Below are 14,119 nucleotides of genomic sequence, written 5' to 3' on the forward strand. Positions count from 1 at the left end.
GCTGATGTTAAAATGCCCACAGGGGTCTGCCTATTGTTCTGGGGTGCAACGAAATCTTCCAGTTTTTGGACGCTGACATCTCGGAGGGGAATATGGCCAATTGGGTGAGATCTTAGAAAACTTTTAACTGTCCCATAAATTGCAGGGCATGTGTCAGAGAGTGGGACATCCAGCTTGGGTCTGACACCCCACACTCTGAACACCTCCCTACCTATCCAGAGCCTGGAAAAATAAGTCCAGGTACGCGCTGCAGGTGCTGTTGCAAAGCCTCTCAGCACAGAGGCCAGGAAAATGCACAGCAGCTTCGTAGCAATATCTGGGACAGACTTCCCCCCTGAGGGTAGCGGCCTGTACATTATTTCCCTTCTGAGTCTTTCCTGCTTCCCACCCCATAGAAATTGAAACATCAATCTCCTCAGTACCGCCGCAACACGGTGTGGGATTGGGAAGGTAGAAGCCAGAAAATTCAAGATAGGCAAGAGCTCAGCTTTGATGACCAGCACCTTCCCTGTCATGGTGAGGTCTCGGTCCTTCCATTGCATCAGTTTTTTGTTTAAGATTGGCAATTTGTTCTGCCAATTTACTGTTCCCATCTCTTCTCCAAAATACACCCCCAGGACCTTAATTCTCTTCTCTTGCAGCCTGAGATCATGTCCTTCTTTTGGCTCCCTCCAGTTCTGATAAAAAATCTCACTCTTAGATTTGTTAATTTTTGCAGAGGAAGCCAAAGAGAAACGATCACAGCACTGCAGAGCTCTGCTAATTGAGGCATTGTCAGAGAGGAGCAGGGTGACGTCATCCATGTATAGAGACGTCTTTACCTCTCCTCCCCCACTTCCAGGCACTGGTATCCCATTAATGGCCTGATCCTGGCGCAAGGCACAGGCTAAGGGCTCCATAGCCAAAACAAATAACAAGGGGGATAATGGGCAGCCCTGCCTCACCCCTGAACAGACTTCAAAGGGGCGTGATCTATTGCCATTAACCATTACTCTGCTGTTGCTACCTGTGTACAGCAGGTTAATCCACTTTCTCATGATGGGGCCAAACTTCATGTGCTCAAGTACCGATGTTAAGTACTGCCGGTTTAGGCGGTCAAAGGCCTTTTCTAGGTCTACACCTAAACTGCACAGAGGGAGGGAGCGATCCTCCGAGTACAGACAGACATCCCTCAACAAGGCCAGGTTGTCGCTCATCAGGCGTCCTGCTATCCCACAAGTCTGTTCTTTCCCTACCAGTGAGGCCACTACATTTTGTAGGCGCAGGAAAAGGGCTTTGGACAGGATCTTAGTGTCCACGCCTAACAGGCTGAGGGGTCTCCAGTTCTTTATGTCATTCTTTGCTCCTTTCTTAAACAAGAGAGAGATAGTGCCTTCTCTTAAGGAGAAAGGCAGCAATTCTGTCTTATAGCTTTCCTCGAATAGGAGCAGTAGCGGATCCTGAAGCAGGTCCCAAAAGGTGCAATAAAATTCTTTAGGGAGCCCGTCAGCACCCGGAGTTTTTCCCTTCTGTAAGCTCTCCATAGCCTGTCTCAGCTCTTCTACTGTCAAATCCCTCTCTAGTACTTCCCTATCTTCTTCACTCAAAACGTTTTCTAGCTTTGAGGTGAAAAAAAGAATTTCTTCATCCTTTACCTCTGTAGAGCTGTACAGTCTTGAGTAGAAGGCCTCGGTGCAGGAGAGGATAGCACTCGGCTCTGTTCTCTCTCGTCCCTCCTCATCACCTACACTTTCCATGACAGACTTGGAGCCTACCACTTTCCTGAAAAAGAAGCGAGTGCACTTCTCATTTTCTTCTAAGAACTGCACTCTGCTTCTTAACAGCACTCCTCGACTACTTTCTTCGGCTATGCTCCGGATGTCCTTTTTTAAAAGGGTGATATCCTCGAGCACATCGAAGCCACTGTGCAGCATCGTGTAGAGGCGCTGCAGCTGCCTCTGTTTCCTGGCTAGCACTCCTCTCCGTCTGGCAGCAGCCTTCCTTCCCTCAGCCATGAAAAAGGCCTTTGTCCTCACCTTCACCTCCTCCCACCACTCTCCTACTGACCCGTACAGACACTGCAAGGACAGCCACTGTGATAGTTTCTCCTTGTAGCGGGATACTACCCCCTCGTTCTCTAGCAGCTTTGTGTTGAGTTTCCAGAGGCCTGGGCCAAAGACAGTCCCGCCCTGGAGTTCCACTCTACACCCTAAAGCCTGATGATCTGAGAAGAAGACAGGCTGAAGAGTGACCCCAACAACTTTCACTCTCGCTGAGACAAAGCAATAGTCAATTCTGGAGCTGCTATTCCTCCCTGACCATGTATATCCTGCTGTTGTGGGATATATACATCTATATGTGTCTGAGAGTTTAAAGTCTTGAACTAAGTTTTGCAGGGCCAGTGAGCTGGAATCCAATTTTATCAGAGAGCTAGACTGCCTGTCTGTGTGCTCTAAGATACAATTAAAATCCCCTCCCACTATCACGTCTGTGCTACATAACAATAGGGGAGAGAGTGCCTTGAGTAGCTCCACCCTTCCTCCCACGTCAGTAGGACAATACACATTGATTAGCCGCAGGTTAACGGTCCCCCATTCCACATCCACACACAGCAACCTGCCATCTATGACCCTCTGAATACTTTTCAATTTGAAAGCCCATCCTTTGAAAAGAATGGCCACGCCAGAGGCTCTGTTGTTATTGTCCCCTGACCAAACAGAAAGCCCTTTATCCCACCTATCTTCAAAGCTTTTATACCTCTCTTGATAGGCTAAAGCACACTCCTGCAACATCAACACATCTCCCTCTCTCTGCTGGAGGTAATCAAAGACAGACTGACATTTAACTCTGTCATTGATACCTCTGGTGTTAAGAGAAATTATGTTTAGAGCCATATTACATAAGAAAGTGGAACCAGGCTTTACAAAACACATTTCTCTTCTGTCTCACCTATTACCTTCTTCTTTTTCTTTTTCTTCTTACCAATTTCCTGCCAGCCATCCTCTGAAAGAGCCTTCATCAGGGTGGCAGCAGTAAAAGCGTTCACGGAGTCCGTTTCAAGGAAGGGGGTAGAGGGAGGGGTGGAGGGGTTCCAGCTGTCCCCATCACCATGCTCTCCTTCCTCCTCGCTCGGGGAGAAAACAGAGTCATTTTTCCTTTTCCTCACGTCCAGCTCCTGGGAGCACTGAGGGGAAAGGGGTGCAGCCGATGCACCAATCTCCTCTTCCCCCTCACCCACCAGCTGCTGCAGATCCTCCGTGATGGACTGGATGGAGGAGAGGAGGGCGTCTGTAGCACTTGCAGAGTCTGGGAAAAGCAGCTCCGCTGAATCCTGGGTATCCTCGCTGGACCCGCTCCACCGGGGGGCCCCACACTGGCCCTCGTTCTGAGGGGCAGGAGTGGGGGGGGGGTCCTCGCTGTTCTCGGGGGTTTTCAAACCCTCGTGCTTGTCTGGTGCGGTCTGCGGTTGTGGGGGCGTAGTGGATCTCTCTTCCACCGGCCCCGGAGCCACAGCAGGACTGATCCTGGCTGGAGGCTGAGAGTCTTTGTCCAACAAGGGTTCTTTGTTTGACTTGTTGTTTGCTTTGGCTTTTCGGGCCGGTTTGGCTGAAACAAGCACTGCCTCATCCTTTCTCATTTTGAGTTTATTGGCGTAGGCGTGAGGGCAGTTCTTAAAAACGTGTCCTTCCGAGCCACATAAATTGCACTTTGGCAGCATTGAACAGTCAGAGGCTAAATGTCCCTGTTTGCCACAGGTCTTGCAGCATTTCACAGTGCAGGACGATGCCAGGTGTCCCACAGCACCACAGCGCCGACACACCTTTGGTTGTCCCACATAAAAAACATAGCCATTGCAGGCGCCCAGCCGGATTGTAGAGGGCAGGTGCCTTAAGCCTCCATTTACATTGTCCGGTAGCAAGCGAACCTCGAATTTCCTTGCTCCTGTTTTTATACCGTCAACATCTCTAACCTCAGTTCCATGGTGGACGGTGCAGTACTGGTTAAGCCAGGTGTGAATGTCCTCCGTCTTTGCCAGTTCCGAGAACATAACAACATGCACGGTTTTCCTCTCTCTCTGTGTCAAAGGCTGCAAGTTGATCTTCTCAAGAGCAGGAACTTTCCCTCTTTTTGCCTCAAACACATCCACACATTGTTCAAACAGAGGATAGGTAGCAAATACAACCTCAAACGCTTTCTGACCTGGGAGAGCGAAGATGAAATCCAAGTGCCGAGGTTCAAAGCCAAGTTCCTTCTGCAACACTTTTCTGCTGAACTGCATACGATCCATGAAGAGGTCATCCAAAAGCTCAAAACGCACAGCATTCTTGCGGGATCCAAAAGTTGCCATTTCGTAAACTGCAAAACAAACACTGCTTCCACAAAACAAGAAAACAATCCAACAACTCCACCTACAGGCTGATCAAGGTATCTCCCCTGCCTCCTTCTTGATCAAGGTATCTCCCCTGCCAGGTAAGTATGAGCTGTACAAGCCCCTGCAAGCGGCCCGCACCCACAGCACAAAGCGCGCAGCCTAGGCCAGCTCCTCGCCCCGCACACCACCGCCTCCTGCTGGGCCCACTCTTTCGCACACTCACACGCCACACTAACACTCAAAAGGGTGGGCAAAACGAGAAAACGAGCGCGCCGTTTCCTACACATCTGCAGTCGCCAATGCGCATTCGCAGCATGTCCCGGGACGCAATTCGGCCTCATTTGCATAACACCAGACCGGCAGATCGCTACGCAAGCTCGCGTCGTGCGCCTGCCACAAACCAAACAAACACCGGAGCCTTTTCAGCAATTTCCAAAAAACGGGCCTGCTCGCCTGCCCACAAGGTTTGTCTCTTACCCGCTCTCCAGAGCCTGCTGCCTTCTGTGCTGTTCTCTCGGCACAGCTGCAGCGCACACAACTCCTGCAGCGCGGGGAGAAAGTTTCCACGCTCCGCCGCAGGGAAGGCTCGCTCCGTGCGCACACGTCCTTTCAATGCCAGTTCAACAAGTGCTCCACATTAGCAGCGTCGGGGCTCCGGCGTGTCGCACCTCACCTCACCTCGCACAGCCCCCTCCTTGAATGTCTGGCGCTGGGCATGCCCCGCTCTCCTCCACCTTATCTTATCGCGTGTGACCACCGACAATGGCCACAATGCCGGGGAATGGCACCTGTAAAGTGTTAATTGGGGCACAGGAACAGCCCGTCTCGTCTCGGGGGCCGGCTTCAAAGACAATACAGCAAACACAGTGGGGCGGGGGAAGTAGACGACACGACACATGCAGGTACATTCAGCTCCGGCGGGAACGAGTCATTTGTCGGCCTTTTCAAGTGCTGGGAGCCGAGTAATCCTTCGCTTGTATCGTTTCTCCCCGGTGACTAGATCTCACCCTGCGACTCTCGACTGGGCTCACCCACGGCAGCCCAGCAGGTGTGAGCCTAGCCGGCACCCGGATGGGAGATTCCCCCCGGAAAAGCTCAGGTTGCTGCTGCTCCTGCAAGACGTGTGACTGGGACCAGTAGGGAGCGCTCACCCTGCGGTATGTGTGGCTTTCTTATGCCCCAGCATCCTGATGGCGACACTCTGCTGCACAAACAGGCGCCGTCCTTCGGGGGAGGCGTAAAACCGAGGTCCCGATCCTCCTTGGCCATTAAGAAATCCCAGGGCGTCTCTCAAAATGAGACGCCGCGGGTGTCACTCTGGTGTTAGTGTTCCCCTTTACCAATCAGTCGGGGTCTCCTCCTAATCCCCGTCTCATATGTAACAATCAATGACGAGGCCCCCCTGTCCCGCGATATTGCACTTGTCTCCTGGCCGCTGGCTGGCGCCGTGAGATTTAGCACTCGCGCAAGAGATCGGGGGCAGAGCGTGAACGCGGTCTCCCGCCCCCACAAAGTGTGCGCTCCAGGTTCCCTCTCAGGGCTCTGCAACACAGCGGAAAGGCAGCAAGAAGGAGCCTCTTGCTCTGACGCCGCAAGGCCACAAGAGGGCGGAGGTGCCGCGTGCCCGGCCGACGTGTTGGACTGGTGTGCTTTATGTGCTGAAATAAACACGCGACAGCCCAGAAATGTTTTGAGTGCTGTGCATTGGAGGTTTTTGTCTTGTGAAGACTTGCCTTGTGCTCCTCCGAGCAGTTTGTTTGTTCTCCTCCAGTGCGGGACAAGTCAACACAAGGGAGCACATTCGCAAACATCCAGGTACACAATGCGATTTGGAAAGAAGCTCCTTTCCAAAGAGCTGCACACGAACGATCCTTCAGTCCCGCTCGGGGGGCGCGGAGCCCCAGCCACACACAGCTTCAAGTAACGAGTCAGGCGCCATGGCTTTCGCTTGTGGCCACACCACCCTGAATGTTCCTGATGTCCTCTGATCTTGGAAGCTAAGCAGGGTTGGGCCTGGTTAGTACTTTGATGGGAGATTACCTGGGAATACCAGGTGCTGCAAGCTTTTGCTCTCTCGGCCAGCAGGGGTCGCCGTTGGTACCGTAGGTTTTGGGAGGAAAACCTGGAGGATGGAAAGGTGATCTATAGCCTCATCTCTAGAGATGTTTTGTTGCTATGGCATGTGTTTGACCCATATAAAAAAAAACCCATTTGTAAAACGAATATCGAAGCTGCCTCTAAATCTGCAAATGAAGATGAGTCGATAAACCACTTGTTTTTCGTATAACTATACATATATTCATTTATTACTGATTTCATTCATTGGGCACGGATACAACAGAGGTACAGCCATTCACTGTTTGATATGTCTGCACTGGTACAGAACCTAGCAATCAGAAAACGGGTGAAACTGTCTTGAGAATTAGCATACAGTACCGAGGCTCCCATGACCAAATAAAGGCTAACCTCGATAATCAGCCTAAATAATGCAGACTACAGCAAAATGACTGACTTTGAAAAGGGAATGAATGTCCTGAAGGAGTAGCGTAACCAGCTTGAAATGCTTCTCCGGACCTCTAACTAAAAGAAACCGGGAACCAGCAGTGGCATCGACTCCTTTCGAACTGGGATCCGATCGCAGCTCGTGGTTTCATAACTCTTCCGTATCTGATATTGGACCAAGCACATCAGGGGAGAGCGCGAACGCAGTCCCCCACTACCAGAAATTATGCAGTCGAGATTCCCACATTTGGGGAATTCGCAGGGGTCAGCACAGCCGGAGTGCAATAGCCGAGCCTCGCTCTGGGTGAATCTCCTTCTTGATCAAGGTATCTCCCCTGCCAGGTAAGTATGAGCTGTACAAGCCCCTGCAAGCGGCCCGCACCCACAGCACAAAGCGCGCAGCCTAGGCCAGCTCCTCGCCCCGCACACCACCGCCTCCTGCTGGGCCCACTCTTTCGCACACTCACACGCCACACTAACACTCAAAAGGGTGGGCAAAACGAGAAAACGAGTGCGCCGTTTCCTACACATCTGCAGTCACCAATGCGCATTCGCAGCATGTCCCGGGACGCAATTCGGCCTCATTTGCATAACACCAGACCGGCAGATCGCTACGCAAGCTCGCGTCGTGCGCCTGCCACAAACCAAACACCGGAGCCTTTTCAGCAATTTCCAAAAAACGGGCCTGCTCGCCTGCCCACAAGGTTTGTCTCTTACCCGCTCTCCAGAGCCTGCTGCCTTCTGTGCTGTTCTCTCGGCACAGCTGTAGCGCACACAACTCCTGCAGCGCGGGGAGAAAGTTTCCACGCTCCGCCGCAGGGAAGGCTCGCTCCGTGCGCACACGTCCTTTCAATGCCAGTTCAACAAGTCCTCCGCATTAGCAGCGTCAGGGCTCCGGCGTGTCGCACCTCACCTCACCTCGCACAGCCCCCTCCTTGAATGTCTGGCGCTGGGCATGCCCCGCTCTCCTCCACCTTATCTTATCGCGTGTTACCACCGACAATGGCCACAATGCCGGGGAATGGCACCTGTAAAGTGTTAATTGGGGCACAGGAACAGCCCGTCTCGTCTCGGGGGCCGGCTTCAAAGACAATACAGCAAACACAGTGGGGCGGGGGAAGTAGACGACACGACACATGCAGGTACATTCAGCTCCGGCGGGAACGAGTCATTTGTCGGCCTTTTCAAGTGCTGGGAGCCGAGTAATCCTTCGCTTGTATCGTTTCTCCCCGGTGACTAGATCTCACCCTGCGACTCTCGACTGGGCTCACCCACGGCAGCCCAGCAGGTGTGAGCCTAGCCGGCACCCGGATGGGAGATTCCCCCCGGAAAAGCTCAGGTTGCTGCTGCTCCTGCAAGACGTGTGACTGGGACCAGTAGGGAGCGCTCACCCTGCGGTATGTGTGGCTTTCTTATGCCCCAGCATCCTGATGGCGACACTCTGCTGCACAAACAGGCGCCGTCCTTCGGGGGAGGCGTAAAACCGAGGTCCCGATCCTCCTTGGCCATTAAGAAATCCCAGGGCGTCTCTCAAAATGAGACGCCGCGGGTGTCACTCTGGTGTTAGTGTTCCCCTTTACCAATCAGTCGGGGTCTCCTCCTAATCCCCGTCTCATATGTAACAATCAATGACGAGGCCCCCCTGTCCCGCGATATTGCACTTGTCTCCTGGCCGCTGGCTGGCGCCGTGAGATTTAGCACTCGCGCAAGAGATCGGGGGCAGAGCGTGAACGCGGTCTCCCGCCCCCACAAAGTGTGCGCTCCAGGTTCCCTCTCAGGGCTCTGCAACACAGCGGAAAGGCAGCAAGAAGGAGCCTCTTGCTCTGACGCCGCAAGGCCACAAGAGGGCGGAGGTGCCGCGTGCCCGGCCGACGTGTTGGACTGGTGTGCTTTATGTGCTGAAATAAACACGCGACAGCCCAGAAATGTTTTGAGTGCTGTGCATTGGAGGTTTTTGTCTTGTGAAGACTTGCCTTGTGCTCCTCCGAGCAGTTTGTTTGTTCTCCTCCAGTGCGGGACAAGTCAACACAAGGGAGCACATTCGCAAACATCCAGGTACACAATGCGATTTGGAAAGAAGCTCCTTTCCAAAGAGCTGCACACGAACGATCCTTCAGTCCCGCTCGGGGGGCGCGGAGCCCCAGCCACACACAGCTTCAAGTAACGAGTCAGGCGCCATGGCTTTCGCTTGTGGCCACACCACCCTGAATGTTCCTGATGTCCTCTGATCTTGGAAGCTAAGCAGGGTTGGGCCTGGTTAGTACTTGGATGGGAGATTACCTGGGAATACCAGGTGCTGCAAGCTTTTGCTCTCTCGGCCAGCAGGGGTCGCCGTTGGTACCGTAGGTTTTGGGAGGAAAACCTGGAGGATGGAAAGGTGATCTATAGCCTCATCTCTAGAGATGTTTTGTTGCTATGGCATGTGTTTGACCCATATAAAAAAAAAACCCATTTGTAAAACGAATATCGAAGCTTCCTCTAAATCTGCAAATGAAGATGAGTCGATAAACCACTTGTTTTTTGTATAACTATACATATATTCATTTATTACTGATTTCATTCATTGGGCACGGATACAATAGAGGTACAGCCATTCACTGTTTGACATGTCTGCACTGGTACAGAACCTAGCAATCAGAAAACGGGTGAAACTGTCTTGAGAATTAGCATACAGTACCGAGGCTCCCATGACCAAATAAAGGCTAACCTCGATAATCAGCCTAAATAATGCAGACTACAGCAAAATGACTGACTTTGAAAAGGGAATGAATGTCCGGAAGGAGTAGCGTAACCAGCTTGAAATGCTTCTCCGGATCTCTAACTAAAAGAAACCGGGAACCAGCAGTGGCATCGACTCCTTTCGAACTGGGATCCTATCGCAGCTCGTGGTGTCATAACTCTTCCGTATCTGATATTGGACCAAGCACATCAGGGGAGAGCGCGAACGCAGTCCCCCACTACCAGAAATTATGCAGTCGAGATTCCCACATTTGGGGAATTCGCAGGGGTCAGCACAGCCGGAGTGCAATGACCGAGCCTCGCTCTGGGTGAACCGATTTTTAAGAACTTTATTTTCTTTTCACAAAAAAGTACAGGACATCACAATTTAGAAAGCTTTACATTAATATACATACTTAAAACAGTATATATGATCACATCTCATTACATTTGGACACGGTACCAGTTACATAGCAACAATTTCTTTTTTTCTGGTGCAAATCACATTCTTTACTTAAACATGATAATGTTTTTCACAGTTTCTTGAGATATTGACCTATGCTCTCTATTTCCCACAGATTTTCTGCTTCCTCCCTCCCTTCTCTCCACAGATCTCTGAGGTAATAGTTCTCTCGGGTGATGAACAGGGCCAGGCTACCTGCTGCCTTGACTGGGACCTCGATGCCTTTGAACAGCCCCATGTTCCTCACTCTCCACAGGGCGTCTTTCCCACTGTTCACCACGGCCCAGATCCTGTCAAACACGTCAGGAGGAAGTTTGACAGGAGAGATGCCGTATATGACGAAAGCAGCGGTCAGGGTAAATTGGGGCGAGAGAGCTTGCAACCAATCTTCAAACTGTGCCCAGAAGGCCTTAGCAAAAAAGCAGGACCACAGGAGATGGGTCACAGTCTCCTCCTCGCCGCAGCCCACCCTAACGCAGCGTGGGCTGGGGGTGAGGCCCCTACGGTACAAGAAAGTTCGTACCGGTAAGCACTGGTGGACGACACTCCAGGCTAAATCTCTGTGAATGTTGCACAGAAACTTAGAGGATGTGTGTTTCCACACCTTCCTTGTTTGGGCTGATGTTAAAATGCCCACAGGGGTCTGCCTATTGTTCTGGGGTGCAACGAAATCTTCCAGTTTTTGGACGCTGACATCTCGGAGGGGAATATGGCCAATTGGGTGAGATCTTAGAAAACTTTTAACTGTCCCATAAATTGCAGGGCATGTGTCAGAGAGTGGGACATCCAGCTTGGGTCTGACACCCCACACTCTGAACACCTCCCTACCTATCCAGAGCCTGGAAAAATAAGTCCAGGTACGCGCTGCAGGTGCTGTTGCAAAGCCTCTCAGCACAGAGGCCAGGAAAATGCACAGCAGCTTCGTAGCAATATCTGGGACAGACTTCCCCCCTGAGGGTAGCGGCCTGTACATTATTTCCCTTCTGAGTCTTTCCTGCTTCCCACCCCATAGAAATTGAAACATCAATCTCCTCAGTACCGCCGCAACACGGTGTGGGATTGGGAAGGTAGAAGCCAGAAAATTCAAGATAGGCAAGAGCTCAGCTTTGATGACCAGCACCTTCCCTGTCATGGTGAGGTCTCGGTCCTTCCATTGCATCAGTTTTTTGTTTAAGATTGGCAATTTGTTCTGCCAATTTACTGTTCCCATCTCTTCTCCAAAATACACCCCCAGGACCTTAATTCTCTTCTCTTGCAGCCTGAGATCATGTCCTTCTTTTGGCTCCCTCCAGTTCTGATAAAAAATCTCACTCTTAGATTTGTTAATTTTTGCAGAGGAAGCCAAAGAGAAACGATCACAGCACTGCAGAGCTCTGCTAATTGAGGCATTGTCAGAGAGGAGCAGGGTGACGTCATCCATGTATAGAGACGTCTTTACCTCTCCTCCCCCACTTCCAGGCACTGGTATCCCATTAATGGCCTGATCCTGGCGCAAGGCACAGGCTAAGGGCTCCATAGCCAAAACAAATAACAAGGGGGATAATGGGCAGCCCTGCCTCACCCCTGAACAGACTTCAAAGGGGCGTGATCTATTGCCATTAACCATTACTCTGCTGTTGCTACCTGTGTACAGCAGGTTAATCCACTTTCTCATGATGGGGCCAAACTTCATGTGCTCAAGTACCGATGTTAAGTACTGCCGGTTTAGGCGGTCAAAGGCCTTTTCTAGGTCTACACCTAAAATGCACAGAGGGAGGGAGCGATCCTCCGAGTACAGACAGACATCCCTCAACAAGGCCAGGTTGTCGCTCATCAGGCGTCCTGCTATCCCACAAGTCTGTTCTTTCCCTACCAGTGAGGCCACTACATTTTGTAGGCGCAGGAAAAGGGCTTTGGACAGGATCTTAGTGTCCACGCCTAACAGGCTGAGGGGTCTCCAGTTCTTTATGTCATTCTTTGCTCCTTTCTTAAACAAGAGAGAGATAGTGCCTTCTCTTAAGGAGTCAGGCAGCAATTCTGTCTTATAGCTTTCCTCGAATAGGAGCAGTAGCGGATCCTGAAGCAGGTCCCAAAAGGTGCAATAAAATTCTTTAGGGAGCCCGTCAGCACCCGGAGTTTTTCCCTTCTGTAAGCTCTCCATAGCCTGTCTCAGCTCTTCTACTGTCAAATCCCTCTCTAGTACTTCCCTATCTTCTTCACTCAAAACGTTTTCTAGCTTTGAGGTGAAAAAAAGAATTTCTTCATCCTTTACCTCTGTAGAGCTGTACAGTCTTGAGTAGAAGGCCTCGGTGCAGGAGAGGATAGCACTCGGCTCTGTTCTCTCTCGTCCCTCCTCATCAACTACACTTTCCATGACAGACTTGGAGCCTACCACTTTCCTGAAAAAGAAGCGAGTGCACTTCTCATTTTCTTCTAAGAACTGCACTCTGCTTCTTAACAGCACTCCTCGACTACTTTCTTCGGCTATGCTCCGGATGTCCTTTTTTAAAAGGGTGATATCCTCGAGCACATCGAAGCCACTGTGCAGCATCGTGTAGAGGCGCTGCAGCTGCCTCTGTTTCCTGGCTAGCACTCCTCTCCGTCTGGCAGCAGCCTTCCTTCCCTCAGCCATGAAAAAGGCCTTTGTCCTCACCTTCACCTCCTCCCACCACTCTCCTACTGACCCGTACAGACACTGCAAGGACAGCCACTGTGATAGTTTCTCCTTGTAGCGGGATACTACCCCCTCGTTCTCTAGCAGCTTTGTGTTGAGTTTCCAGAGGCCTGGGCCAAAGACAGTCCCGCCCTGGAGTTCCACTCTACACCCTAAAGCCTGATGATCTGAGAAGAAGACAGGCTGAAGAGTGACCCCAACAACTTTCACTCTCGCTGAGACAAAGCAATAGTCAATTCTGGAGCTGCTATTCCTCCCTGACCATGTATATCCTGCTGTTGTGGGATATATACATCTATATGTGTCTGAGAGTTTAAAGTCTTGAACTAAGTTTTGCAGGGCCAGTGAGCTGGAATCCAATTTTATCAGAGAGCTAGACTGCCTGTCTGTGTGCTCTAAGATACAATTAAAATCCCCTCCCACTATCACGTCTGTGCTACATAACAATAGGGGAGAGAGTGCCTTGAGTAGCTCCACCCTTCCTCCCACGTCAGTAGGACAATACACATTGATTAGCCGCAGGTTAACGGTCCCCCATTCCACATCCACACACAGCAACCTGCCATCTATGACCCTCTGAATACTTTTCAATTTGAAAGCCCATCCTTTGAAAAGAATGGCCACGCCAGAGGCTCTGTTGTTATTGTCCCCTGACCAAACAGAAAGCCCTTTATCCCACCTATCTTCAAAGCTTTTATACCTCTCTTGATAGGCTAAAGCACACTCCTGCAACATCAACACATCTCCCTCTCTCTGCTGGAGGTAATCAAAGACAGACTGACATTTAACTCTGTCATTGATACCTCTGGTGTTAAGAGAAATTATGTTTAGAGCCATATTACATAAGAAAGTGGAACCAGGCTTTACAAAACACATTTCTCTTCTGTCTCACCTATTACCTTCTTCTTTTTCTTTTTCTTCTTACCAATTTCCTGCCAGCCATCCTCTGAAAGAGCCTTCATCAGGGTGGCAGCAGTAAAAGCGTTCACGGAGTCCGTTTCAAGGAAGGGGGTAGAGGGAGGGGTGGAGGGGTTCCAGCTGTCCCCATCACCATGCTCTCCTTCCTCCTCGCTCGGGGAGAAAACAGAGTCATTTTTCCTTTTCCTCACGTCCAGCTCCTGGGAGCACTGAGGGGAAAGGGGTGCAGCCGATGCACCAGTCTCCTCTTCCCCCTCACCCACCAGCTGCTGCAGATCCTCCGTGATGGACTGGATGGAGGAGAGGAGGGCGTCTGTAGCACTTGCAGAGTCTGGGAAAAGCAGCTCCGCTGAATCCTGGGTATCCTCGCTGGACCCGCTCCACCGGGGGGCCCCACACTGGCCCTCGTTCTGAGGGGCAGGAGTGGGGGGGGGGTCCTCGCTGTTCTCGGGGGTTTTCAAACCCTCGTGCTTGTCTGGTGCGGTCTGCGGTTGTGGGGGCGTAGTGGATCTCT

General features: G+C 51.3%; 2 non-coding genes and 2 pseudogenes across 2 annotated transcripts; 2 read left to right on the top strand and 2 right to left on the bottom strand.

Moving 5' to 3' along the window:
• The first annotated feature begins 6,297 nt into the window (after positions 1-6,297).
• LOC148804677 (5S ribosomal RNA) lies at positions 6,298-6,416 on the top strand (annotated as a pseudogene).
• Positions 6,417-7,039: 623 nt separating this feature from the next.
• On the bottom strand, positions 7,040-7,203 carry LOC148804678 (U1 spliceosomal RNA). The gene has a single exon (XR_016090768.1). It is a non-coding gene; the product is annotated as a U1 spliceosomal RNA (small nuclear RNA).
• Positions 7,204-9,039: 1,836 nt separating this feature from the next.
• On the top strand, positions 9,040-9,158 carry LOC148804679 (5S ribosomal RNA; annotated as a pseudogene).
• A 624-nt stretch (positions 9,159-9,782) lies between these two features.
• On the bottom strand, positions 9,783-9,946 carry LOC148804680 (U1 spliceosomal RNA). The gene has a single exon (XR_016090751.1). It is a non-coding gene; the product is annotated as a U1 spliceosomal RNA (small nuclear RNA).
• Positions 9,947-14,119: the final 4,173 nt, after the last annotated feature.

Source organism: Atractosteus spatula, unplaced genomic scaffold, assembly GCF_055471065.1.
Source record: "Atractosteus spatula isolate fAtrSpa1 unplaced genomic scaffold, fAtrSpa1.hap1 Scaffold_92, whole genome shotgun sequence".
NCBI classification, from domain to species: Eukaryota; Metazoa; Chordata; class Actinopteri; order Semionotiformes; family Lepisosteidae; genus Atractosteus; species Atractosteus spatula.